The sequence below is a fragment of the Lithobates pipiens genome, unplaced genomic scaffold (genome assembly GCF_037356315.1).
Source record: "Lithobates pipiens isolate NorthernLeopardFrog02 unplaced genomic scaffold, aLitPip1_a1.2 Scaffold_111, whole genome shotgun sequence".
Classification (NCBI taxonomy): domain Eukaryota; kingdom Metazoa; phylum Chordata; class Amphibia; order Anura; family Ranidae; genus Lithobates; species Lithobates pipiens.
The window spans coordinates 402,182-428,866 of NW_027507698.1; the positions used below are offsets into that span (position 1 = coordinate 402,182).

Below are 26,685 nucleotides of genomic sequence, written 5' to 3' on the forward strand. Positions count from 1 at the left end.
CAGTTAAATGTCCTCCATCCACTAGGAGGGGCAAGTGAAGATGTGAACTATTGGAGATGTTTTGAGAGGAAACATGGAGGAATCTGGAGAGTGGAGTTCACTAAAGAGACTCGGCCATTATTACAGGTTTGCTCAGAACTACAATTCCCAGGCAGAGAGTGAGTAGGATGGATTGACTTTTTCCCAGGTTAATAGAAAGGAAGGTCCCTGTTTATGCAGGGAGGCCGAGACTGCTACAGACCTTCTGTGCCTGGGAAGAAGAGAGGGGCAATTACTACCTAGAAGCAGTGGAGGTGATTAGCAGATGCTATACCAGAGCACTGGGGTGAGACCTGGACTTCAAGAAGCCTGCTGTTCAATTAAATAACGGGACACTGAGGAGCCTAAGCATGGCAAAGAGAGCTAGATTGATTGATTAGTGGATAGAAGGGCATCCTCTGCCTAAATAGAACTGGCGAGAGGCCATTGGCTACCTTAGACTGTAAATTCACAAAAGAGGGACAGAGTTGCTGACTAGGAACACGGTGTCGCTGCATGTTACATAATTAGCCTGATTGAAAAAAAGACACAAGTCCATTCAGCTCAGGCCATAGAAGTGAGCATAAGCTTTTAAAGAGATTCTTCTCTGAGCACTCCAACACAAGTTTTGGGCCCTAATAAGCTGGCCAGCAGAAGATTTGGAGCAGTGTACTACTGATTACTGGGGTAAACACCTATAAGATCACTCCCTAGTTAGGGTTACACAGTGTAGGTTTAAGAAAGAGGTGTACTCTTGAACATTCACTGTTTTGCAGCCCGTTGGCTATACTGCCAGGCATTGCAGTACCACTACTCACTATCTCTGATCACCGCCACACCAGTAACAGTGTCCCTGATCACCGCCACACCAGTAACAGTGTCCCTGATAACTGCCACACCCATCAAATTGTCCATGATCACCGCCACACCAGTACAATGTCACCAGACCAGTGTTGTCAGTCAGTATCCCTAATCACTGCCACACCAGTCATATGCTCCCTGATCACCGCCACACCAGTAACAGTGTCCCTGATCACTGCCACACCCATCAAATTGTCCATGATCACCGCCACACCAGTACAATGTCACCAGACCAGTGTTGTCAGTCAGTATCTCTAATCACTGCTGCACCACTCAGTGTCCCTAATCACCGCCACACCAGTCATATTCTCCCTGATCACCGCCATACCAGTAACAGTGTCCCTGATCACGCCACACCAGTAACAGTGTCCCTGATCACCACCACACCAGTAACAGTGTCCCTGATCACCGCCACACCAGTAACAGTGTCCCTGATCACCACCACACCAGTAACCGTGTCCCTGATCACCGCCACACCAGTAACAGTGTCCCTGATCACCACCACACCAGTAACAGTGTCCCTGATCACCACCACACCAGTAACAGTGTCCCTAAACACCGCCACACCAGTAACAGTGTCCCTGATCACCGCCACACCAGTAACAGTGTCCCTGATCACCGTCACACCAGTCATATGCTCCCTGATCACCGCAACACCAGTAATAGTGTCCCTGATCACCGCCACACCAGTCATATTCTCCCTGATCACCGCCATACCAGTCATATGCTCCCTGATCACCGCAACACCAGTAACAGTGTCCCTGATCACCGCCATACCAGTCATATTCTCCCTGATCACCGCCACACCAGTCATATTCTCCCTGATCACCGCCATACCAGTAACAGTGTCCCTGATCACCGCCACACCAGTAACAGTGTCCCTGATCACCACCACACCAGTAACAGTGTCCCTGATCACCGCCACACCAGTAACAGTGTCCCTGATCACCACCACACCAGTAACCGTGTCCCTGATCACCGCCACACCAGTAACAGTGTCCCTGATCACCACCACACCAGTAACAGTGTCCCTGATCACCACCACACCAGTAACAGTGTCCCTAAACACCGCCACACCAGTAACAGTGTCCCTGATCACCGCCACACCAGTAACAGTGTCCCTGATCACCGTCACACCAGTCATATGCTCCCTGATCACCGCAACACCAGTAATAGTGTCCCTGATCACCGCCACACCAGTCATATTCTCCCTGATCACCGCCATACCAGTCATATGCTCCCTGATCACCGCAACACCAGTAACAGTGTCCCTGATCACCGCCATACCAGTCATATTCTCCCTGATCACCGCCACACCAGTAACAGTGTCCCTGATCACCGCCACACAAGTAACAGTGTCCCTGATCACCGCCATACCAGTAACAGTGTCCCTGATCACCGCCACACCGGTAACAGTGACCCCGATCACCGCCATACCAGTAACAGTGTCCCTGATCACCGCAACACCAGTAACAGTGTCCCTGATCACCGCAACACCAGTAACAGTGTCCCTGATCACCGCAACACCAGTAACAGTGTCCCTGATCACCGCCACACCAGTAACAGTGTCCCTGATCCCCGCCACACCAGTAACAGTGTCCCTGATCACCGCCACACCAGTAACAGTGTCCCTGATCACTGCCACACTAGTTATAATGTCTCTGATCAGCCCCACACCAGTTACAGGGTCCCTAATCATCACCACACCAGTTATAGTGTCCCTGATCCTCACCACACCAGTTATAGCGTCCCTGATTACACCACACCAGTTATAGTGTCTCTGATCTCCGCCACACCGATCATATTGTCCATGATCACCGCCATTCCAGTTACAGTGTCTCCAACACTTCCGGGGGCAGCCACATACTAGTAGGCTAGACTTGCTTGGCTTATAGGAACCGGGACTTCTATAGGTGGCGCTATACTAAGTTATATTGCCTGACCACTTGTAAAGAGGCGACTATTTCCATACATTGGTTTTGACACATTTGTTTCATATGTTTGATACACAAGATACAATGTCCGGTATATAATCCACCCAGACACTGAAAAATTCTCACACGTGGTATCTCTATACTCGGGAGGTGTAGCAGAATGTGTTTTGTGGTGTGATCATTCGTATGTCCATGCTATGTGTGAGAAATATTCTATTAAATTGACAACTTTATGTAAAAATACATTTTCATTTACTTTCTGCATTTTTTAAATCTTGTGGCAATAATATGAAGTTTTCAAAGGCCTCACCATGTCTCTTTAAATATACCTTCGGGTGTTTAATCTCCAAAATGTGGTAATTTTGTGGGTGTTTCCACTGTCCTGGTGCTCCAGAGCCTCCAAAAATGTGATAGGTGGTCAGAGAATTTGATGTGTCATTTATGCCTCAGAACGGGTGAAGGTGCTCCTTGGATTTTGGGTCCCTCTATGTGGCCAGGCTGTGAAAAATTCTCACATATGTGGTATCCTGATATTCAGTAGGCATAGCAGAATGTGTTTTGGGGTGTAATTATGAGTATGCCTATGCCGTGCATGAAAAAGAATGTGTTAAAATGGCAACTTTGTGAGAAAAAAAATCGTTTTTTTTTAAATTGTGAAAAAAAAAATTACAACTTCAAAAATTTGCCATGCCTCTTACTAAATACCTTGGACTGTCTACTTTCCAAAAATTGATAATTTGGGGTTACTTGTACCGTCCTGGTGTTTTAGGTCCTCAAGATATGAGAGAGGCAGTAGGAGTGTACAATCTGTTTTGTTTTAATATAGTTTTTGGGGCATTTTCTGAGATTTGGATACATCCACCAGTTACAGTGTCTCTGATCACCACCAGGGCTGGACTGGCCTACCAGGATACCGGGATATTTCCCAGTAGGCCGCCTGCCCTGGGGCCGCTTTTAGTTGCAGCTGCATTTGTGCTGGCTCCTATGGATCACACAGCGCTGGCTGGGTCTGTGTTCGGCAACCGCTCTGTAACACGGCCCCGCCCCCCCAGACCTGCTCGTGTGATAGTAGAGAGAATCAACGCTCCGCCTGTCGGTCTGGGGGGGTGGGGCCGTGTTACAGAGCGGCCGCCGAGCGAACACAGAGACAGCCAGCTCTGTGATCAAGAAGTTGACATACAGCCCATACAGCCCACCCCGTGTGCCTGGATAGGAGGATCAGCGGGGGGGGGGGGGGGGGGGGGCTGCATATAGAGGAAATTAGCTTTCTAGGGAGAGGAGGAGAATCAAGTATTGAGCAGCTGCATGGAGGAATATAGAAAGCTTATTTCCTCTATATGCAGCCCCCCTGCTGATCCTCCTATACAACTTATTTTACCGCCCCCCCCCCCCAATTCACCTTGTGCTCCCTGCCCCCCCCCACAGTTCTCTCCACCCCTGTTCTTTCTGCCCCCCCCAATCTGCTCTTCATTTCTCCCCATCCTTCTCTAGCCACCATCCCAGTGCTATCCACTCCCCCCCAGTGCTCTTCACCCCTCAGTGCTCTTCACCCCCCAGTGCTCTTCACGCCCCCAGTGCTCTCCCCAGTGCTCTTCACCCCCCAGTGCTCTCTCCCCTGTTCTCCCCCCCTCAGTGCACTCCACTCCCCCCAGTGCTCCCCTCCCCCCGCAGTGCGCTCCACTCCCCCCAGTGCTCTCTCCCTTGTTCTCCCCCATCAGTGCGCTCCCCTCCCCCCAGTGCTCTCCACCCCCCATGCTCTTCCCCCTGTTCTTCCCCCGTGCGCTCCACTCCCCCCAGTGCTCTCTCCCCTGTTCTCCCCCCTCTCAGTGCGCTCCACTCCCCCCAGTGCTCCCCTCCCCCTGCAGTGCACTCCACTCCCCTCAGTGCTCTCCCTTCTTTTCTCCCCCCCTCAGTGCGCTCCACTCCCCCCAGTGCTCTCCCCCCTTTTCTCCCCCCCTTAGTGTGCTCCACTCCCCCCAGTGGTCTCCCCCCTGTTCTCCCCTCTGTTCTCCCCCCAGTGCGCTCCACTCCCCCCAGTGCTCCCCCCTGTTCTTCCCACCAGTGCTCTCCCCCGTTCTCTGTTCCCCAGTGCGCTCCACTCCCCCCAGTGCTCCCCCCTGTTCTCCCCCCAGTGCACTCCACTCCCCCCAGTGCTCTCCCTGTTCTCCCCCCCAGTGCTCCCCACTCCCCCCAGTGCTCTTCCCCCGTTCTTCCCCCCAGTGCTCTCCACACCCCCCAGTACTCCCCCCTGTTCTTTCCCCCCAGTGCTCTCCAGTCCCCCAGTGCGCTCCACTCCCCCAGTGCTCTCCCTGTTCTCCCCCCAAGTGCTCCCCACTCCCCCCAGTGCTCTCCCCCGTTCTTACCCCCCTGTTCTTCCCCCCAGTGCTTTACGCTCCCCCCAGTACTCCCCCCTGTTCTTTCCCCCCCAGTGCTCTCCACTCCCCCCAGTGCCCTCCCCCCTTGTTCTTTCCCCCTCCAGTGCTCTTCACTCCACCCTTGTTCCTTCCCCCCCAGTGCTCTCCACTCCCCCCAGTGCTCTCCCCCCTGTTATTTTCCCCCAGTGCTCTCCCTACTGTTCTTTCTCGCCCCCCCCCCCCCCAGTGCTCTCCAGCTCTCTCCATCACTCTAGAGCCCCCACCCCAGTGCTCACCAGCCCTCCATTCTCCCCACCCCTGTTCTTTCTGGCCCCCTAGGGCTCTCAAGCTCCATCCATCACTCTCCAGCCCCCCCCCCATGCTCTCTACCCCCCCGTGCTCTCCACTCCTGTTCTTTTTGGCTCCCCCCAGCACTCTCCACTCCCCACCCCTGTACTCTCCACTCCCCCCTGCATTTTAGTTCTTCGGCCTCTGAAGACAGCTGATGATCCTTGTGAACATCCTGATCGAATCATCGATTGCAGTACCCATGCTTGTCTGACCTGGTGCCGCTGGCATTTTGGTCCCAAGATGCTTTAAGGGATCCAGTAAGAGTAACCAACTAGCTACTATTTACAATGAATGAAGATAGAAAATAGAATTTGGAAATTTTTCAAATGCGTTCAGTATAAGGGCTATACAAAACAAATCCTGAAAAATAACTGGACCTACAGAATGATAGAAACATCATATGGGTACGGTGCTGCATGACCGAGTAATTGGCAGGGGGAGAAAAGTGTCTGGTATTGAGGTGATTAACTAAAACTAAACCATTCAGGTCTTCCATAGTGTGGTCCGGTTGTAAGAAATGATGTCCCACACGTGTGTAGAAATCAGTTCGCACCAGAACTCCCGAACAGGCAGTGGCGTCGCTAGGGGGAGCCCCGAGTCTCTTACCATAAGGGTCCCTGCCTACCCACCAGGCCGCGAGTGCAGCATCTAGGCTTCATGCGGGAGCCGAGCAGGTGGATGAAAGAAACAAGCGAACGTGCGGGGGCGAGCAGAGATGACATCATCTCTCTTTGCCTGCCTGCCCCGCATCACTGCTCTTCCACCCTGCAAAGTGACTGGGTATATGGCGGGAGACAGGCAGCGCTGCTCTGTATTATTCCCCAGCTCGCAGGGAGCGGGCAGGGCCAGGAGCTCCACTGATGCTCTGACCCCACCCCATTTAGAAAGCATATTCGGGATTCTGGAGGCCACAGGATAGGAGCTGAGGTTGGAATGGGAGGGAGTAGCAGCCGGCAGTGGTGGTGAGAGCCAGAGGCTTTGGAGCTGGGATCGGAGTGGGAGGGAACGGCAGCCGGCAGTGGTGGTGAGAGCCAGAGGCTTTGGAGCTGGGATCGGAGTGGGAGGGAGCGGCAGCCGGCAGTGTTGGTGAGAGCCAGAGGTTTTGGAGCTGGGATTGGAGTGGGAGGGAGAGGCAGCCAGAAGTGGTGGTGAGAGCCAGAGGCTTTGGAGCTGGGATCGGAGTGGGAGGGAGCGGCAGCCGGCAGTGTTGGTGAGAGCCAGAGGTTTTGGAGCTGGGATCGGAGTGGGAGAGAGCGGCAGCCGACAGTGGTGGTGAGAGCCAGAGGTTTTGGAGCTGGGATCGGAGTGGGAAGGAGCGGCAGCTGGAAGTGGTGTGAGAGTCACAGGCTATGGAGCTGGGATCGGTGTGGGAGGGAACGGCAGCCGGCAGTGTTGGTGAGAGCCAGAGGTTTTGGAGCTGGGATCGGTGTGGGAGGGAGCGGCAGCCGGCAGTGTTGGTGAGAGCCAGAGACTTTGGAGCTGGGATCGGAGTGGGAGGGAGCGGCAGCCGAAAGTGTTGGTGAGAGACAGAGGTTTTGGAGCTGGGATCGGAGTGGTAATGAGAAGCAGCCGGCAGTGGTGGTGAGAGCCTGCAGGTTTCGCACCCACAAATACACTGCATTTTTAGATACCTGGGGGTGCCATTAGAAATGAATGGCAGCTCTGCGTGTTTTTTACACATCAGCATGTGCAGGAATCGCAGCAATTCCCGCACACAGAGGCAAATCCGCATGGATGTGACCCAGGCCTAAAGCGTTAGTAAAGTCTTTTTTTTAATGAAAAAGCTGGACCCCCTGCAGGTTTAATTGCTTGCCTGCCGGGCACTTTCACCCCCTTCCTGCCCAGGCCAATGTTCAGCTTTCAGCGCTGTCACACTTTCAATGACAATTGCGCGGTCATGCAGCGCTGTACCATATGACATTTTTATCTGCAAATGTGTATTTTTCACCTTCACGGATGTGCGCTGATGAGGTGGCATTGATCAGGACACTGATGATCAGTGCAGATGTCCCCTTTCACACAAGCTGGTTTCTGGCTCTCTCCTCTCCTCTCCTCGCTCTGTGACAGTGTGAGGAAAGGAACGCCGATAACCGGTAAGTGAGTTTACATTAGTTTACATTATGATCAGTTGTGATTGGCAGGGCAGGACTTACCATTGGGCTTGACTGGGCTCAAGCCCATGGGCCTCACCAAATAGGGGGCCCCGCCGAGATACATAGCCGAGTGTACTCGGCTCCGCTCCACTCACAGTCATGCCCAGTCCTGCCCTATGATGGACATAACACAGGGACTGGGCGTGAACATAAGCCAAGTCCAGTACACTTGGATACTCTCTGCTCCATTCGGGGACTGCGACAGGACCCAAGAGCCACCTAGATGTGCCATTTTTAAACTTCAATACTGCAATAACAAGGCTACAAATGACAAGGTTGCAAATGACACTGGGGCAAGGCTGCAAATGACAAGGCTACACTGACAAGGCTGCAATGACACTGGACAAGGCTGCAGATGGATGGGCAAGGCTGCCGATGGACACTGATAAGGGTGCATTGATGGGCATATAAATGTAAGTTTTTTTTTTCCTTAAACTTCCCTCCTAAAAGTTTTTTCCTTAAAATCTCATCCTAAACTTCGGGGTGCGTGTTATACGCCAATAAATCCAATAATGTATAGAAGGTAGGGCCTGAAAAGTGACTCAAGCCCAGGGGCCCCCACCACCCTAAGTCCTGCCCTGGTGATTGAACACAGCTGATCAGGTGGTAAAGAGCTGCTGTGATTGGCTCTTTACCCCAATCTGTGATCAGCTGTGTCATAAGGACACAGCGACCACAGAGTGAGCTAAGTGTGCACCGCAGGGAGCGCGGTTTTGGGAGGACGTCAAAAAACACCCTCTAAGAACTGGACTGCGCTGTGGAACCACTTCATTATATATTAGAATGTAACAATAGAATTAATGCGCTTTAATCACCCTGACACCATATCAACCATGCTGCCTTGATGACTGAAGCGCCAAAACCAGCCACTTCCCCGACAAATTGCCCGTGAAAATGGCTTACCACCCCCATGCCCACCATGCCTGCAAAAAGGTTGGTGACCGCTGCCATGGGCTCTGGCCCCAGATCTTTTGCAGACCTAGCAATGCCCCTGCAAACAGGGAAAACATTTCGGAACCTATTTTATTTTATTTTTTCAAAAAGTTTTTATTGAACAGAACACAACATTCCAATAGCTATCTTTTAAGAGGAGATACCTGGATGGATCTGTTTATAGAAAATACCTAGGATTGCAAGAAGAACAAAACAGAAGGGGGAGGGTGGTGGAGTAGGGCGTGGTGGGGGGGCATCATGACTGAAGAAGAGACATTATGTGGTCGTTTTCTTCACGATGTTGGTAGATAATAATAATAATAAGGGCAGAACTGGTGGGTAGGGCTAAAATCCACTGGTTGTGGGTTATCCTTTGGAGGGGGGGTGCCTACGGTTTGAAGGGGGAGTTCTGTAGTATGAGAAGGAGTATTGGCCGAAATTGGCTAGTTCTTATGTAGAGAGTGCTGAGAGCATGAAGGAGTGCCACTTGGAGTAAAAGCGGGCTTTCATGTTTTCCTGTTTGAAGTCGGTGTTTAGTCGGTCCTTGAATAGAAGAAGTAGGATCGCTCGTTTGATTTGGGTGGTATTGGGGCAGTGTGAGGAAGTCCAGTTTTTCAAAATGGTTCTCCGTGCGATTAGAAGACAAATAAAAGACCAGCCTTTGTGGGAGGGGTTTTTGTATTTGTAATTTGGGACCATGGCAGCAGTTTGGGGTCCCAGTGACCAAAGATGAGGAGTAGCGGGTCTTTAGGTAGTTTTACGGTTACTTCAAAAATGTAGGGTAGTACCTGATCCCAGAAGGTAGAGATGTAGGATCAATTCCAGAAGCGATGGGTCAGAGGCGGCTTCGGTTGGTGGCAGAGAGGACAGGAGGCCTTGCTCTGATCTGTTTTGGAGGATAAGAAAGGTATGTGGGCTCGATGGATGATCTTCAGTTGCGTTTCTCTCCAAATTTTGTTGGGAGTCAATCTTTGTACTGTGTTGAGGCCTTGTAGAATTTTGTCCACAAGGTTCGGGTCAGGGAAGTCTTTTCGCCAGTTGTCGAATGAAGAGGATGAGAGAGGTGGGGTGGTCTTATGTAGAAGAGGTTTGTAGATGTTGGAGATTTTATAGGAGCCATCCAGGAGCATTTGGTCTGTGATGTTTGGTTGAAATCTTTTGCTGTCCTCTTTACATGCGCCCTTTAAGAAGCTGATGCATTGACCATAGTGGAAGGCAAAGGGTAATGGTAGCCCTGTTGCTGCATCGCATAAAGAGGAACATTTTATTAGGCCCTTTTCTCGCCAGACGGTGAAGGGTTTGTGTTCCAATCCAGGGGGGAACTAGGTTTCCCTTGTATTGGTAGGTGGCTAGACATAAAAGGGGATAACTTGAGGTTTTTCCTGGCTTCTCTCCATGCTATTGCTGTGTCTCTCAGCAGGAGGTTGTGTTGGTAGGGTAGAGGGAGGGGGCTGTCGTCCATTTTCAGTGGAGAAGGGCCACTAAAGAATATGGGTGGGCCATTTCAGATTCCATGGTATAGTTAGAATAGCGGGAAGATTGTGTTATCAAGTCCAGACCAGTTCTCAATAAACATGTTAAGTTATAGTGGGGACATGGGGCATCCTTGATGTGTACCCTTGTGGAGGTGGAATTTATCCAAGAGTAGGCCTGCTGCCACCAGTCTGGCTGCCGGAGCCATGTACATGGTATCAGGGGCGTAACTATAGGGGGTGCAGCAGTCGCGACCACAATTGGGCCCTGTGATGCAGGGGGCCCATGCAGCCCCCTCTACATATGGCCGGCAGCAGCATAAGCAGCTAGCACACACTATTACATACACCCTCCATATCCCCCTGGGGACAGGGACCCCTTCTCACATGGGGACAGGGACCCCCACCTCCCCTCGGACCAGGGACCCCTTCTCACCTGGGGGCAGTAACTTCATCTGCCCTGGAGAAAAGGACCTCATCTCTTCTGGGGACGGGGACCCAATCCTGCCTAGGGACAGTCCCCCAATGGGGCACCTAAACATGTAAAAAAATAAATAAATAAAAACTACTGATACCAGTGGTGGAACTACAGGGCTCACAAAGGTCATACCTGTGACCACACCCTGGAGTTCCACCGCCGTACTTGGAGGAAAGGGCCCTGGCTGGGGTTCAGGGGGAGGCCTTCATGGTTTCTTGCATCGGGATCCTGAAGGTTCTAGTTACGCCACTGCATGGTATAAATGAGATGATGGAAGGGGACAGTGAATCCCATTGTTGACATGACCATGGAGAGCCATTGGAAACTGACATTATCGAAGGCTTTCTCTGCATCTAATGTGATGAGTTCTGCCTGGGTTCTGTTTAGCATGCTCCAAGGCTAGCATGACCTTGCGTATGTTCAGGGTGGCAGTTCTCCCCTTTACAAAGCCAGATTGGGTGGGGTGTATCAGTGAGAGGATGATGACCGCAAGCCTAGTAGCTATAATCTTGGACAGGATTTTGACATCCAGGTTCAGAAGCGAGATGGGTCTATATGAACCTGGGTCCTGGAGGTCTTTGCCCTTTTTAGATAGTAATTTAATAATGGCCTGGTTCCCGACTGTAGATATGTGCCGCCTGACCAAATACCATTGTAGACCTGGTGGAGAGTGGGTTCTGTGATGTTTTGTAGGGTTTTGTGAAATTCATTAGTGAATCCGTTGGGACCCGGGGCCTTGGAGGGGGTTAGGTAGGGGATGGTGGTTAATATTTCAGAGAGAGAGATGTGAGCATTGAGGGCTTCTAGGTGTGATGGAGTGATTTTAGGCATGTCTACTTTCTCTGGAAAGGAGCATGCTGTTTGTTTGGGATCTGGGCTGTATAATGCTGAGTAGAATTGAAGCATGATTTTGTTAATTGACTGTGGTGTGGAGTGAATGTTTCCTTTGGTGTCTCGTAGGGATGTAATATGGGTCGGGCGGAGTGGTCCCTTACAGAGCATGGCTAATAATTTGCCAGCTTTATTTTCAAACTTGTGGAGGGTGGCGTCTAATTTTTTTTTTGGTTAATTCAAGGGTGTATGCCCAGGTCTCAAAGTCCCTTTTTGCTGCCTGCCATTCATTTCTGCTGTCTAGAGTGTTCCCTTTAAAAGAGGTGGCATAGGAGATGATCTGACCCCTGAGGTATGCTTTGACGGAATCCCAGAAGAGGTTCGGATCATCTGTGTGAGGAGCGTTGGCCGTGGAGTATTCAGACCATGATTTTTCCATGAACTGCTGGAAGTCAGTGTTATTGTGTAGGTAGGAAGGAAAGCGCCACATTTTAGGGTGGGGAGGTAAGTCGAGATTGTCGAGTGCCATCTGTATGGGGGCATGGTCGGATATGGCAATGTTGTGAATGTCTGCACTGCCGAGTATGGGAAGGAGGTTATCAGAGCCAAAGAAATAGTCTATCCTTGTGAGGACATTATGTGGGTTGGATTAGAAGGTGAATTCCCTGTCAGCTGGGTGTGAGAGGCGCCAGAGGTCTTGGAGGTGGGTGGCTTCCATGGTGGTTGCAATGTGTGTGGGGATGGGGGGACCAGTGCTAGGCCTGGGACACTTGGAGGATGATCTGTTATCTGTCCCATGAAGGATGTAGTTGAAGTCTCCTCCAATTAAGTGAGGGGGTGAGTGTTTCTAAGTAACCAAGTATATAGTTCAGTGTAGAACTGTTTGCTGGGGTTATTGGGAGCGTAGATATTTGATATCACTAGCTCCTTGGAGCCTATTTGGACACGTGTTGTGATAAAACGTCCCTGGTTGTCAGATAAGACAATGCAGGGGAGGTTTTTCTATATCAGCAGGGGGACTCCTGCTTTACGCCCAACAGCATCTGAGCCTAAGACTGTGCCTACCCAAAGCTTCTTCATGCGACAAAAATCAGGGGTTAGTAAGTGAGATTCCTGGAGTAGGGCTATGTCAGTTTTGATTCTTTTGAGATGTCGGAGGATTTTCATTCTCTTGTTGGGGGATCTGAGACTTTTTACGTTCCAGGAAATGATTTTCATATTGGGGGGGGGGTTGTGGGAGGGTTTTGGGCCGATGTAAGAGCTTTGTCACTGTGTAGGTGGTAATGAAAGGTTATAGCTATATCAGGAGGTAAGATATTATTCTCACGTTGAGAATGTGGTGGAGGGGAGCGCGGTGTTTTGCATGAGCCCCGGAGCAAAAGGAGAGGGGAGGGGGGAGATGTCAGGGGGGGGACTTGAAAATAAAACAAAACTTTCAAGCATGTGAACTTCTTTTTTTTCCACATGGAGTCACTGTGTAGGTCAACTCCCAGAACAGGACCCTATTGGTATGACCTAATAGAGCCCATGTCTGGAGAGAGGGTTCTTGCGAGGCTGCCATACATGGGGGGAGGATGAGTAAAGCCGTACACAGTGAGGCCAGGAGGGATTGTAAAGTACATTAGAGTAATTTATAAAAGAAAGGCTATTGCTAGCTTAACAATGTAACATAGAACATATTGGTGAATATACTGACACCCATAAAAAATTGTGTTTTTTAGCAGGTATAGATGGTGGGCTAAGGAAAAGAAAAAAGGAGAGCAAAAAAAAGCGAGAGTCATTGAAGTTTATGAGCAACAGACAGAGTCAAACCCTGAGGTGGTACAGTGTGAGCTATCTTCAGGGAATGGTTATCCAAGAACATGGACTGCGACTCCCCTTTCAGCGAGGGATGATGTGATGCCGTTCCGGGGCTGAGGGCCTGAAGCATTTAGGAGAGTCTTTTCGCAGGCTCCTTTAGTCCAGGGAGCGATTGACTGGAGCAGCTTTGCACGGGGTGTGTGGGTGTGGGTCTGGATGCAGAGACCGCAAGAAGGCTTCCGCTTCAGAGGGGTCTTGAAAAGATAGCTGATCGCCACTTGGGGTCTTGAGACGGAGGGTGGCCGGGAAAGCCAGTGTAAATTTGATTTGCTGTTTATAGAGTTCTGTGCAGACCTGCTGAAACGCTTTCCATTTCTTTGAGACCTCAATTGAGTAGTCAACAAATATCAGGACCCTTATTCCGTCAATTTGGTGGGAGTGGGTTTGTCTGAACTTTTGTAGGATAAGTGCCTTGTGATGATAGTTCAGATATTTAGCGTTTATTGGTTGAGGTTTTTTGCGTTCTATGTTGTAAGACCCCATACGTTGGGCACGCTCCACTGTGTAGGAGCCTGGAAGGCCTAGTGCTTCCGTAATGCGCCTGGCGCAGAATTCAGATAGACCAGGTGCTTGTAGGGATTCTGGGATACCCACGAATTGCAGGTTGCTCCTTCTGGACCTATTTTCTAAATCGTCCAGTTTTTGGATGATATATTGATTTGTCTTGTCCTAGGCTTGTTCCATGGCCTGTGTCTGGTACATCTCCTCTTCCACACTAGATAAAAGGTGTTCTAATTCATTCAGCCTAGTGGTGTGTTCTCCTAGCTTTGCTTCATCCCTGCATTTACTGCTCTTTCCACTGAAGCAGATATCATAGGGGACAGGAGAGCTGCCACAGCCTGCACTATGCGCTCCGTGTTGTTGTCCCCAGTATGCTGTTGACTGGAGGCATGTGGGGAAAAGGCTTGTGAGGAGGAGGCTTGTGGAGAGGAGGCCTATGGAGATTGAATTAGTGCAGAGGAGTTATACAGAGATGTGTGTGAGGCCGAGCAGCCGCTTACCTCCATCTCCACCGTCTGTGTGTAGCTCCGAGTAGGCCGAGACTGGGGCCTTGATTTGCGGCTGGGCCGGCGGCGCCATTTGGGCCGTTTGTGTGTGGGAGCCGGTTTTCTCTACAAACTGATCCATGGTCAGGCGGATGTCACCGGGAGGGGGCTGTGGGTTATTTGGGTGGCTCAAGCTGTTTTTTAAGGCCAATTTGGTCCGTAATGCAGGAGCCAAGGAGAGGAGCAGCTACTTCATGTGGCGCCTGAACCGGAAGTGTCCCCGGACCCTATTAAAGTATATGGGACCTGAACATGAAAAATCAGAAGTGCCCATTTTTAACACTTATATGCAAGTTATTAAGGATGAGCCTGATGTTCAAGCCGAATCGCAAACAATTTGGGGTGTTCGCAGAAAATTCGAAAGCCGCGGAACAGCCTTTAAAAGTCTATGGAAGAAATCAAAAGTGATCATTTTAAAGGCTTATATGCATGGTATTGTCATAAAAAGGGTTTGGGGACCCGGGTCCTGCCCCAGGGGACATGTATCAATGCAAAAAAAAAAGTTATAAAAACTGACGTTTTTTCGGGAGCAGTGATTTTAATGATGCTTAAAGTGAAACAATAAAAGTGAAATATTCCTTTAAATTTTGTACCTGGGGGTGTCTATAGTACGCCTGTAAAGTAGCGCATGTTTCTCGTGTTTAGAACAGTCTGACAGCAATGACATTTCTAATGGAAAAAAAGTCATTTAACCACTTGCTTACTGGGCATTTAAACCCCCCTCCTGCCCAGACCAATTTTCAGCTTTCAGCGCTGATGCACTTTGAATGACAATTGCGCAGCCATAGAACACTGTACCCAAATGAAATTTTTATCATTTTTTTCCCACAAATAGAGCTTTCTTTTGGTGGTATTTAATTACAGTTGGGTGTTTTATTTTTTGCTAAACAAAAAAAAATGCAAAAAAAAAAATCATGTTTAATAGTTTGTTATAAAATTTTGCAAACAGGTCATTTTTCTCCTTCATTGAAATGCGCTGATGAGGCGGCACTGGTGGGCACTGATAGGCTGCACTGGTGGGCACTGATGGGCTGCACTGGTGGGCACTGATAGGCTGCACTGGTGGGCACTGATAGGCAGTTAAGACGGCACTAATAGGCACAGATAAGGTGGCACCGATAGGCACAGATAAGGCAGTACTGATGGGCACAGATAAGGCGGCACTGATGGGCAAATATGGGCACAGATAAGATGGCACTGATGGGTGGCACGGGTGGCACGGATGGTTTGCACAAAGGGGCACTGATAGGTACCACTGATAGATGGGACTGATGGGCACTGATAGGTGACACTCATAGGTGGCTCTGATAGGTGGTACTGCTGGGCACTGATGGGCGGCACTGATGGGCACTGATGGCCACTGGTAGATGACACTGATGGGCACGGATATGTGGCACTGGGGTGCAGCACTGTTGTTGAGGCAGATTGTGGGCACTGATAGGTGGCACTGTGGGCACTGATAGGTGGAACTGTGGGTACTGATGGGTGACACTGTGGGCACTGATGGGTGGCACTGATGGGGGGCACTTTTTTATTATTTGGGTGGCACTGGCAGGGGGCAGGTGAACGCGGATAAGCTGGCCTTGATCGGGCCGCTGTTAGCGCGAGTAGGAAAAATAGCCGATTACCGGATCTGTTGTGTCACATGATCAGCTGTCATTGGCTGACAGCTGATCATGTGGTAAGGGGTCGGGTTCGACCCCTTGCTCCGATCCGTGATCAGGCGAGTCTCATAGACTCGCTGATCACAGAGCGCGCCGCGCGCGCCCCCAGGGGGCACACAGGCCGCTCGTGCACGGGACGACGTCAATAGACGTAGTCCCGGCAAAGCAGGTCCGTGCTGTAGCCGTCATTCGGCTATAGCACGGATCTCAAGCGGTTAAAAGTACTCGCGGCTATAATGAATTGTTGGTCCCAGCAATACAGATAAAAGAAGTCATTGAACTGTCACTGGATCCCCCAAATTCCATACCAGGCCCATCAGTATCAATGCAAAAAAACTTTTTTTGCATTGATACATGTCCCCTGGGGCAGGACCCGGGTCCAGTGGCGGAACTACCGCCATAGCAACACATGCGGGCGCTATGGGGCCCGCAGTCAAGTGGGGCCCGGTGAGGACAGGTGCCGCGGCTCCGCGGGAGATAGCCGGCGGCTCCACGGGAGGTCCGCGGGTAGTCCGCGGCTCCACGGGTAGTCCGCGGCTCCGCGGGTGGTCCGCGGGCGAGAGTGGGCGGTCCGCGGGTAGTCCGCGGCTCCGCGGGTGGTCCGCGGGTGGCTCCGCGGGCGGTCCGCGGCTCCGCGGGTGGTCCACAGGCGGCTCAGTGAGTGAGAGCGGGCGGTCAGAGGATCCGCGGGTGATAGTGGGAGGCGGATGAGAGTGGCCAGTTCGCTGGTGAGAGAGTGGGCTGGCCAATCAGGGAGCTGACAGGCGGGGAGCATAGAGATGACATCATCTCTGGCCGCCCTGCATCCCTGCAGTGCAGTTCCCCCCTCACTGTGCAGGCAGCCAGGAAGCAGAGAGATGACATTATCTCTCTGCTGCCTGACTGATAATCTGCTGCCTGACTCTGTGACACAGCAGGAAAGTGGCAGAGCAAGTGACAATCCATAATGTGTGGCAGGCGACGTGGCAAGTGACAATCCGTAACGTGTGGCAGGTGACGTGGCAAGTGAAAATCCATGACGTGGAAAATGACAATCCATAATGTGTGGCAGGCGACTTGGCAAGTGACAACCCGGGACGTGGCAAGTGACAATCCATAACGTGTGGCAGGTGACATGGCAAGTGACAACCTGGATGTGGCAAGTGACAATCCGTAATGTGTGGCAGGTGACGTGGCAAGTGACAACCCGGGACGTGGCAAGTGACAATCCATAACGTGTGGCAGGTGACATGGCAAGTGACAACCTGGATGTGGCAAGTGACAATCCATAACATGTGGCAGGTGACGTGGCAAGTGAAAATCCGTGACGTGACAAGTGTAAATCCGTAATGTGTGGCAGGTGACGTGGCACGTGACAACACGGGACGTGCAAGTGACAATCCATAATGTATGGCAAGTGACAATCTAGGATGTGGCAAGTGACAATCTGTAATGACGTGGCAAGTGACAATCCGTAATGTGTGGCAGGTGACGTGGCAAGTGAAAACCTGGATGTGGCAAGTGACAATCCGTAACATGTGGCAGGGGACGTAGCAAGTGAAAATCCGTGACGTGGCAAGTGACATTCCGTAATGTGTGGCAGGTGATGTGGCAAGTGACAATCCGTAATGTGTGGCAGGTGACGTGGCAAGTGACAACCCGGGACGTGGCAAGTGACAATCTAGGACGTGGCAAGTGACAATCCGTAATGTGTGGCAGGTAACGTGGCAAGTGACAATCCGGGATGTGGCAAGTGGACAATCCACAACATGTGGCAGGTGACATTCTGCAACGTGTGACAAGTGACAATCTGCATCTGATGGCAGGCGATGTGGCAAGTGGACAATCCGCAACATGTAGCAGGTGATGTGACAAGTGACAATCCTTAATGTGTGGCAAGTGACAATCCAGGACGTGGCAAGTGACAATCCATAATGTGTGGCAAGTGATGTGGCAAGTGACAATCCAGGACGTGGCAAGTGACAATCCATAATGTGTGGCAAGTGATGTGGCAAGTGACAATCCAGGACGTGGCAAGTGACAATCCATAATGTTTAGCAAGTGACGTGGCAAGTGACAATCCAGGACGTGGCAAGTGACAATCCATAATGTGTGGCAGGTGACTTGGCAAGTGACAATCTGGGATGTGGCAAGTGGACAATCTGCAACATGTGGTAGGTGACATTCCGCAACCTGTGACAAGTTACAATCTGCATCTGGTGGCAGGCGATGATGGCAAGTGACACGCTCAGGGATCCCACTGATTTTGCATTATGGTGAGTTGAACTATTTCATTTTGTATAACAGAACAGAAATTGGTTAGAAGGCCTGGAGGTCTGCAATGTGTTCCCTTCAGGGGCTGCATACAGTATAGTGCATACTTTGTTGTTCAAAATTAATATAAGCTGTTGCCTGGGTACTGTGCCACATGGGTGTGGTAGTCTGTTGTTCAATGGCATTAGTTCATTTTTTTTTTTTTTTGGTGGGGGGGGCCCATACAACATTTTGCTATGGGGCCCTGTGATTTCTAGTTACGCCCCTGCCCGGGTCCCCAAACTCCTTTTATGACAATAACTTGCATATAAGCCTTTAAAATTAGCCCTTTCTCGATTTTTCACGTCCGTGTCCCGTAGACTTTAACGCTGTTCGTGTGTTTGAAGAAATTTTTGTCTATTCGCATGTTCTGGTGTGAACCGAACGGGGGGTGTTTGGTTCATCCCTGCAAGTTATTGGCTATGAAAAGGGTATGGGGGTCCGGGTACTGCCCCAGGGGACATGTATCAATACAAACATTTTTAAAACAGATTGTTTTTTTCAGGCGAAGTGATTTTAAGGATGCTTAACGTGAAACAATAAAAATGAAAAATACCTTTAACCACTTCAGCCCCGGAAGGATTTGCCCCCTTAATGACCTAATGATTACCAACAATACAGACCTGATCACTGACGTGGAAATACGGGCCAATTTAGGAAACAGCGATCACAGGTCAATTGGCTTCAGTATAAATCACACGAATAGGAAACATGAGGGGAATACAAAGACACTGAATTTCAAAAGAGCCAACTTCCCTAAACTACGAACCTTCCTAGAAGATACTTGTGACAGGAGTCACTTTGGGTGGGGGGAGGTTTGTGGAATTCAGTTTACCTTGGAGAGCTCTGGAGACTCCATATCCAGCTCCCCTGGCCCCTCTTATGTGTAAATCACCCTGCGTCCATTAGGGGTACAGGGTGACTGATAACCCCACTATGATCTGTTCTATTTAGACACACTGTACAGCCACACTGGAATGTGGTATATGTGTATATATTGTGTGGTGTCTCATGCTGTTGTGGACTGTTGTGTTGTGATTGTTTGGGGTGGGGTTGTATTCCAATGTTCTATTGTATCTGTCTGCCTGGGATATTATGGGATGGATGTGGAGGAGGGGGGATTCCTCCAACAGCTCTCCCTGTTGATAAGACTGTTTACTGATGAGAAATTTGAATACACCTGACCTGTGTGTCTATTGTGATTGGATAGTTTACTCCACCCTGAATCCAAGGGTGGGGGAGTGTCTCTGAGTTGTACATCTGTGGCAATGTGCTGGAATAAAGGAGTTTTGATGTTGTTGTTTGCCCTACACTGAGTTACGGCTGGTGACTGAGTGGGCTAAAGGGTCTCGGTTAGTGCTGTTCTGGACAAAGGAAGCATTTTTGGCGAACATAGTCCTGTTGAGGACAGGGGTTTGTCACAATACTAAATGGGATAAAATCTTAAGAACAAAGAATACGGAAAAGAGATGGGTTTGCTTAAGAGCATATTAAATAAGGGCTTTAGCCAATGCAAAGTCCTGGATGGCTTAACTCCAATGTAAAAATGTATATAAAAGCAAAGAAGAAGGCCTTCAAAAAATACAAGGCTGGGGGATCATCATCAGCATTCCAACTTTAGAAAGAATGGAACAAGAAATGTAAGGATGCAATCAGGATGGCTAAGATAGAATGCAAGTCGCTTGGGGTATGTCTCTATCAGTTTTGCACATCGAGAGACTGAAATTCTTGCCCATTCTTCCTTGCAAAGCAGCTGGAGCTCAGTGAGGTTGGATGGAGAGCGTTTGTGAACAGCAGTTTTCAGCTCTTTCCACAGATTCTCGATTGGATTCAGGTCTGGACTTTGACTTGGCCATTCTAACACCTGGATACGTTTATTTGTGAACCATTCCTTTGTAGATTTTGCTGTATGTTTGGGATCATTGTCTTGTTGGAAGATACCGTATATACTCGAGTATAGGCCGACCCGAATATAAGCCGAGGCCCCCAATTTACCCCCAAAAAACTGGAAAACTTATTGACTCGTGTATAAGCCGAGGGTGAGACATGGCTGTCCATCCCTGTGTGTCCGTCCATCCCTGTGTGTGTGTCCGTCCATCCATCCCTGTGTGTGTGTCCATCCATCCATCCATCCCTGTGTGTGTGTCCGTCCATCCATCCCTGTGTGTGTATCCATCCATCCATCCCTGTGTGTGTGTGTGTGTGTCCATCCATCCATCCCTGTGTGTGTGTCCGTGCAGCCTTGTGTGTGTGTCCAGCCTACCTGTGTCCCGAGCCTCCGTCCCGAGCCGCCGTCGTCCCGAGCCTCCTCCGTCCCGAGCCGTCGTCCCGAGCCTCCGTCGTCCCGTGCCTCCTCCGTCCCGTGCCGTGCCGATGGATCGCCGCTCCAGGATCGCCACTCTTCTCGGCGGCCATTCTACAATTCAAAACCGGCGCCTCCGCCTCCGCCTGTGATAGGCGGAACACTCAATTTCCCAGCAGCCTGTGTTCCGCCTATCACGGACATCCTCTCATCCTCGTCCGTAGTACGAGGATGAGCGGATGTCCGTGATAGGCGGAACACTGACTGCTGGGAAATTGAGTGTTCCGCCTATCACAGGCGGAGGCGGAGGCGGAGGCGGAGGCGCGGCTTTCGAATTGTAGTATGTCCGCCGTCTGTCTGCTCGATACGCTGATCGAGCAGTCAGACGGCGATGACTCGAGTATAAGCCGAGGGGGGCACTTTCAGCCTCAAAAAAGAGGCTGAAAATCTCGGCTTATACTCGAGTATATACGGTAAATCTCCGTCCCGGTTTCAGGTCTTTTGCAGACTCCAACAGGTTTTCATCCAGAATGGTCCTGTATTTGGCTGCATCCATCTTCCCCTCAATTTTAACCATCTTCCCTGTCCCTGCTGAAGAAAAGCAGGCCCAAACCATGATGCTGCCACCACCATGTGTGACAGTGGGGATGGTGTGTTGAGGGTGATGAGCTGTGTTGCATATGGTTTTGCATTGTGGGCAAAAAGTTGGATTTTGGTTTCATGTGAGCAGAGCACCTTCTTCCACATGTTTGGTGTGTCTCCCAGGTGGCTTGTGGCAAACTTTAGACGAGACTTTTTATGGATATCTTTGAGAAATGGCTTTCTTCTTGCCACTCTTCCATAAAGGGCAGATTTGTGCAGTGTACGACTGATTGTTGTCCTATGGACAGACTCTCCCACCTCAGCTGTAGTTCTCTGCAGTTCATCCAGAGTGATCATGGGCCTCTTGGCTGCATCTCTGATCAGTCTTCTGCTTGTCTGAGCTGAAAGTTTAGAGGGGCAGCCAGGTCTTGGTAGATTTGCAGTGGTCTGATACTCCTTCCATTTCAAAATGACCGCTTGCACAGTGCTCCTTGGGATGTTTAAAGCTTGGGAAATCTTTTTGTATCCAAATGCGGCTTTAACCTTCTCCACAAGAGTATTATGGACCTGCCTGGTGTGTTCCTTGGTCTTCATGATGCTCTCTGCGCTTTCAACAGAACCCTAAGACTATCACAGAGCAGGTGCATTTATACAGAGACTTGATTACACACAGGTGGATTCTATTTATCACCATCAGTCATTTAGGACAACATTGGATCATTCAGAGATCCTCGCTGAACTTCTGGAGTGAGTTTGCTGCACTGAAAGTAAAGGGGCCGAATAATTTTGCACGCCCCACTTTTCAGTTTTTTATTTGCTAAAAAAAGTTTAAAATATCCGATAGATTTCGTTCCACTTCACAATTGTGTCCCACTTGTTGGTGATTCTTCACAAAAAATTAAAATTTTATATCTTTATGTTTGAAGCCTGAAATGTGGCAAAAGGTTGAAAAGTTCAAGGGGGCCGAATACTTTCACAAGGCACTGTAAATAAAGGAAGGAACGTAGACGTGGTGTATCTAGATAAAGGAAGGCTGTAGACGTGGTGTATCTGGATTTTGCAAAAGCATTTCACAAAAGCAGTTCCCCATAAATGTTTACTGTACAAAATAAGGTCGGTTGGCATGGATATTTCATGTTTTGTAGGGTTATTCCCGGTTTTATTCTGAGGATGCAGTTTATCATCCAGAAGGATTCTCTGTATTCAGAGTCATTGGATCATTTCCCAGCTCCAGGAGCAGAGCTCCATGTTTTAGGAAAGCCTGTGAGCTAAGAAGAGTACCGTATTTATAATATAATATTATATATATTATAACAAGCGCCGATGTATAACACGCACCCCAAGTTTAGGAGGGAATTTTAAGGAAAACCCCAAGTTTAGGAGGGAAGTTTAATGCCGCGTACACACCATCGGAATTCTTGTTGGAAGAAGCTCTGATGGTTTTCCCAACGGAATTCGGCTCAAGCTGTCTTGCCTACACACGGTCACACCAAATTCCGATTGTTTAGAACGCGGTGACGTACAACACGTACGACGAGACTAGAAAAAGGAAGTTCAATATCCAGTAGCCAATAGCTTCCGTCTCGTAGATTAATCTGAACATGCGTGAGTTTTGGCGTGTCGGAATTGCATACACACGATCGGAACATGCTCTCAAATTTTGGCTGGCGGAAATTCGGACAGCTAAATTCCGATGGAGCGTACACACGGTCGCATTTTCCGATGAAAAACTCTGGCCGGAATTCCGATTGTGTGTACGCGGCATAAGAAGAAAACTTACATTTAAATGCCCATCATTGCAGCCTGGTCAGTGTCATTGCAGGCTTGTCAGTGTCGTTGCGGCCTTGTTAGTGTCGTTGCGGCCTTGTCAGTGTCGTTGCGGCCTTGTCAGTGTCGTTGCAGCCTTGTCAGTGTCGTTCTTCTCAGTGTCATTGCAGGCTTGTCAGTGTCGTTGCAGCCTTGTCAGTGTCGTTGCAGCCTTGTCAGTGTCATTGCAGCCTTGTCAGTGTTGTGCAGCCTGGTCAGTATCGTTGCAGCCTTGTCAGTGTCGTTGCAGCCTTGTCGGTGTCGTTATTCTCAGTGTCGTTGCAGCCTTGTCAGTATCGTTGCAGCCTTGTCAGTGTCATTGCAGCCTTGTCAGTGCTGTGCAGCCTGGTCAGTATCGTTGCAGCCTTGTCAGTGTCATTGCAGCCTTGTCGGTGTCGTTCTTCTCAGTGTCATTGCAGCCTTGTCAGTATCATTGCAGCCTTGTCAGTGCCGTTGCAGCCTTGTCAGTGTCGTTCTTCTCAGTGTCATTGCAGGCTTGTCAGTGTCGTTGCAGCCTTGTCAGTGTCGTTGCAGCCTTGTCAGTGTTGTGCAGCCTGGTCAGTATCGTTGCAGCCTTGTCAGTGTTGTGCAGCCTGGTCAGTATCGTTGCAGCCTTGTCAGTGTCGTTCTTCTCAGTGTCATTGCAGGCTTGTCAGTATCATTGCAGCCTTGTCAGTGTCGTTGCAGCCTTGTCAGTGTCATTCTTCTCAGTGTCATTGCAGGCTTGTCAGTTTTGTTGCAGGCTTGTCAGTGTCGTTGCAGCCTTGTCAGTGTCGTTTCAGCCTTGTCAGTGTCGTTTCAGCCTTGTCAGTGGCGTTGCAGCCTTGTCAGTGGCATTGCAGGCTTCTCAGTGTTGTGCAGCCTGGTCAGCGTCGTTGCAGCCTTGTCAGTGTTGTGCAGCCTGCTCAGTATCGTTGCAGCCTTGTCAGTGTCATTGCAGGCTTGTCAGTGTCGTTGCGGCCTTGTCAGTGTCGTTGCAGCCTTGTCAGTGTCGTTCTTCTCACTGTCATTGCAGGCTTGTCATTGTCGTTGCGGCCTTGTCAGTGTTGTTGCAGCCTTGTCAGTGTCGTTCTTCTCAGTGTCGTTGCAGCCTTGTCAGTGTTGTTGCAGCCTTGTCAGTGTCGTTCTTCTCAGTGTCATTGCAGGCTTGTCAGTATCGTTGCAGCCTTGTCAGTGTCGTTGCAGCCTTGTCAGTGTCATTCTTCTCAGTGTCATTGCAGGCTTGTCAGTTTCGTTGCAGGCTTGTCAGTGTTGTTGCAGGCTTGTCAGTGTCGTTGCAGCCTTGTCAGTGTCGTTGCAGCCTTGTCAGTGTCGTTTCAGCCTTGTCAGTGTCGTTTCAGCCTTGTCAGTGGCGTTGCAGACTTGTCAGTGGCATTGCAGGCTTCTCAGTGTTGTGCAGCCTGGTCAGCGTCGTTGCAGCCTTGTCAGTGTTGTGCAGCCTGCTCAGTATCGTTGCAGCCTTGTCAGGGTCATTGCAGGCTTGTCAGTGTCGTTGCGGCCTTGTCAGTGTCGTTGCAGCCTGGTCAGTGTCGTTCTTCTCACTGTCATTGCAGGCTTGTCATTGTCGTTGCGGCCTTGTCAGTGTCGTTGCAGCCTTGTCAGTGTTGTTCTTCTCAGTGTCGTTGCAGCCTTGTCAGTGTTGTTGCAGCCTTGTCAGTGTCGTTCTTCTCAGTGTCATTGCAGGCTTGTCAGTGTCGTTGCAGCCTTGTCAGTATCGTTGCAGCCTTGTCAGTGTCATTGCAGCCTTGTCAGTGCTGTGCAGCCTGGTCAGTATCGTTGCAGCCTTGTCAGTGTCATTGCAGCCTTGTCGGTGTCGTTCTTCTCAGTGTCATTGCAGCCTTGTCAGTATCATTGCAGCCTTGTCAGTGCCGTTGCAGCCTTGTCAGTGTCGTTCTTCTCAGTGTCATTGCAGGCTTGTCAGTGTCGTTGCAGCCTTGTCAGTGTCGTTGCAGCCTTGTCAGTGTTGTGCAGCCTGGTCAGTATCGTTGCAGCCTTGTCAGTGTTGTTGCAGCCTTGTCAGTGTCGTTCTTCTCAGTGTCATTGCAGGCTTGTCAGTATCGTTGCAGCCTTGTCAGTGTCGTTGCAGCCTTGTCAGTGTCATTCTTCTCAGTGTCATTGCAGGCTTGTCAGTTTCGTTGCAGGCTTGTCAGTGTTGTTGCAGGCTTGTCAGTGTCGTTTCAGCCTTGTCAGTGTCGTTTCAGCCTTGTCAGTGGCGTTGCAGCCTTGTCAGTGGCATTGCAGGCTTCTCAGTGTTGTGCAGCCTGGTCAGCGTCGTTGCAGCCTTGTCAGTGTTGTGCAGCCTGCTCAGTATCGTTGCAGCCTTGTCAGTGTCATTGCAGGCTTGTCAGTGTCGTTGCGGCCTTGTCAGTGTCGTTGCAGCCTTGTCAGTGTCGTTCTTCTCACTGTCATTGCAGGCTTGTCATTGTCGTTGCGGCCTTGTCAGTGTCGTTGCAGCCTTGTCAGTGTCGTTCTTCTCAGTGTCGTTGCAGCCTTGTCAGTGTTGTTGCAGCCTTGTCAGTGTCGTTGCAGCCTTGTCAGTGTTGTGCAGCCTGGTCAGTATTGTTGCAGCCTTGTCAGTGTCGTTGCAGCCTTGTCAGTGTCGTTCTTCTCAGTGTCATTGCAGGCTTGTCATTGTCGTTGCAGCCTTGTCAGTGTTGTTGCAGCCTTGTCAGTGTTGTTGCAGCCTTGTCAGTGTCGTTGTAGCCTTGTCAGTGTTGTGCAGCCTTTTCAGTATCGTTGCAGCCTTGTCAGTGTCGTTGCAGCCTTGTCAGTGTCATTCTTCTCAGTGTCATTGCAGGCTTGTCAGTATCGTTGCAGCTTTGTCAGTGTCGTTGCAGCCTTGTCAGTGTCATTCTTCTCAGTGTCATTGCAGGCTTGTCAGTTTCGTTGCAGGCTTGTCAGTGTTGTTGCAGGCTTGTCAGTGTCGTTGCAGCCTTGTCAGTGTCGTTGCAGCCTTGTCAGTGTCGTTGCAGCCTTGTCAGTGTCGTTTTAGCCTTGTCAGTGTCGTTTCAGCCTTGTCAGTGGCGTTGCAGCCTTGTCAGTGGCGTTGCAGCCTTGTCAGTGGCATTGCAGGCTTCTCAGTGTTGTGCAGCCTGGTCAGCGTCGTTGCAGCCTTGTCAGTGTTGTGCAGCCTGCTCAGTATCGTTGCAGCCTTGTCAGTGTCATTGCAGGCTTGTCAGTGTCGTTGCGGCCTTGTCAGTGTCGTTGCAGCCTTGTCAGTGTCGTTCTTCTCACTGTCATTGCAGGCTTGTCATTGTCGTTGCGGCCTTGTCAGTGTCGTTGCAGCCTTGTCAGTGTCGTTCTTCTCAGTGTCGTTGCAGCCTTGTCAGTGTTGTTGCAGCCTTGTCAGTGTTGTTGCAGCCTTGTCAGTGTCGTTGCAGCCTTGTCAGTGTTGTGCAGCCTGGTCAGTATTGTTGCAGCCTTGTCAGTGTCGTTGCAGCCTTGTCAGTGTCGTTCTTCTCAGTGTCATTGCAGGCTTGTCACTGTCGTTGCAGCCTTGTCAGTGTTGTTGCAGCCTTGTCAGTGTTGTTGCAGCCTTGTCAGTGTCGTTGTAGCCTTGTCAGTGTTGTGCAGCCTTTTCAGTATCGTTGCAGCCTTGTCAGTGTCGTTGCAGCCTTGTCAGTGTCATTCTTCTCAGTGTCATTGCAGGCTTGTCAGTATTGTTCTTCTCAGTGTCATTGCAGGCTTGTCAGTATCGTTGCAGCCTTGTCAGTGTCGTTGCAGGCTTGTCAGTGTCGTTGCAGCCTTG

The 26,685-nt window shown here is 50.2% G+C and overlaps 1 protein-coding gene across 1 annotated transcript in view; it reads right to left on the reverse strand.

The window, feature by feature from the left end:
• Positions 1 to 26,685, reverse strand: part of LOC143961338 (uncharacterized) — a 115,072-nt gene that overhangs the window by 47,238 nt on the left and 41,149 nt on the right. The window lies entirely within an intron of this gene.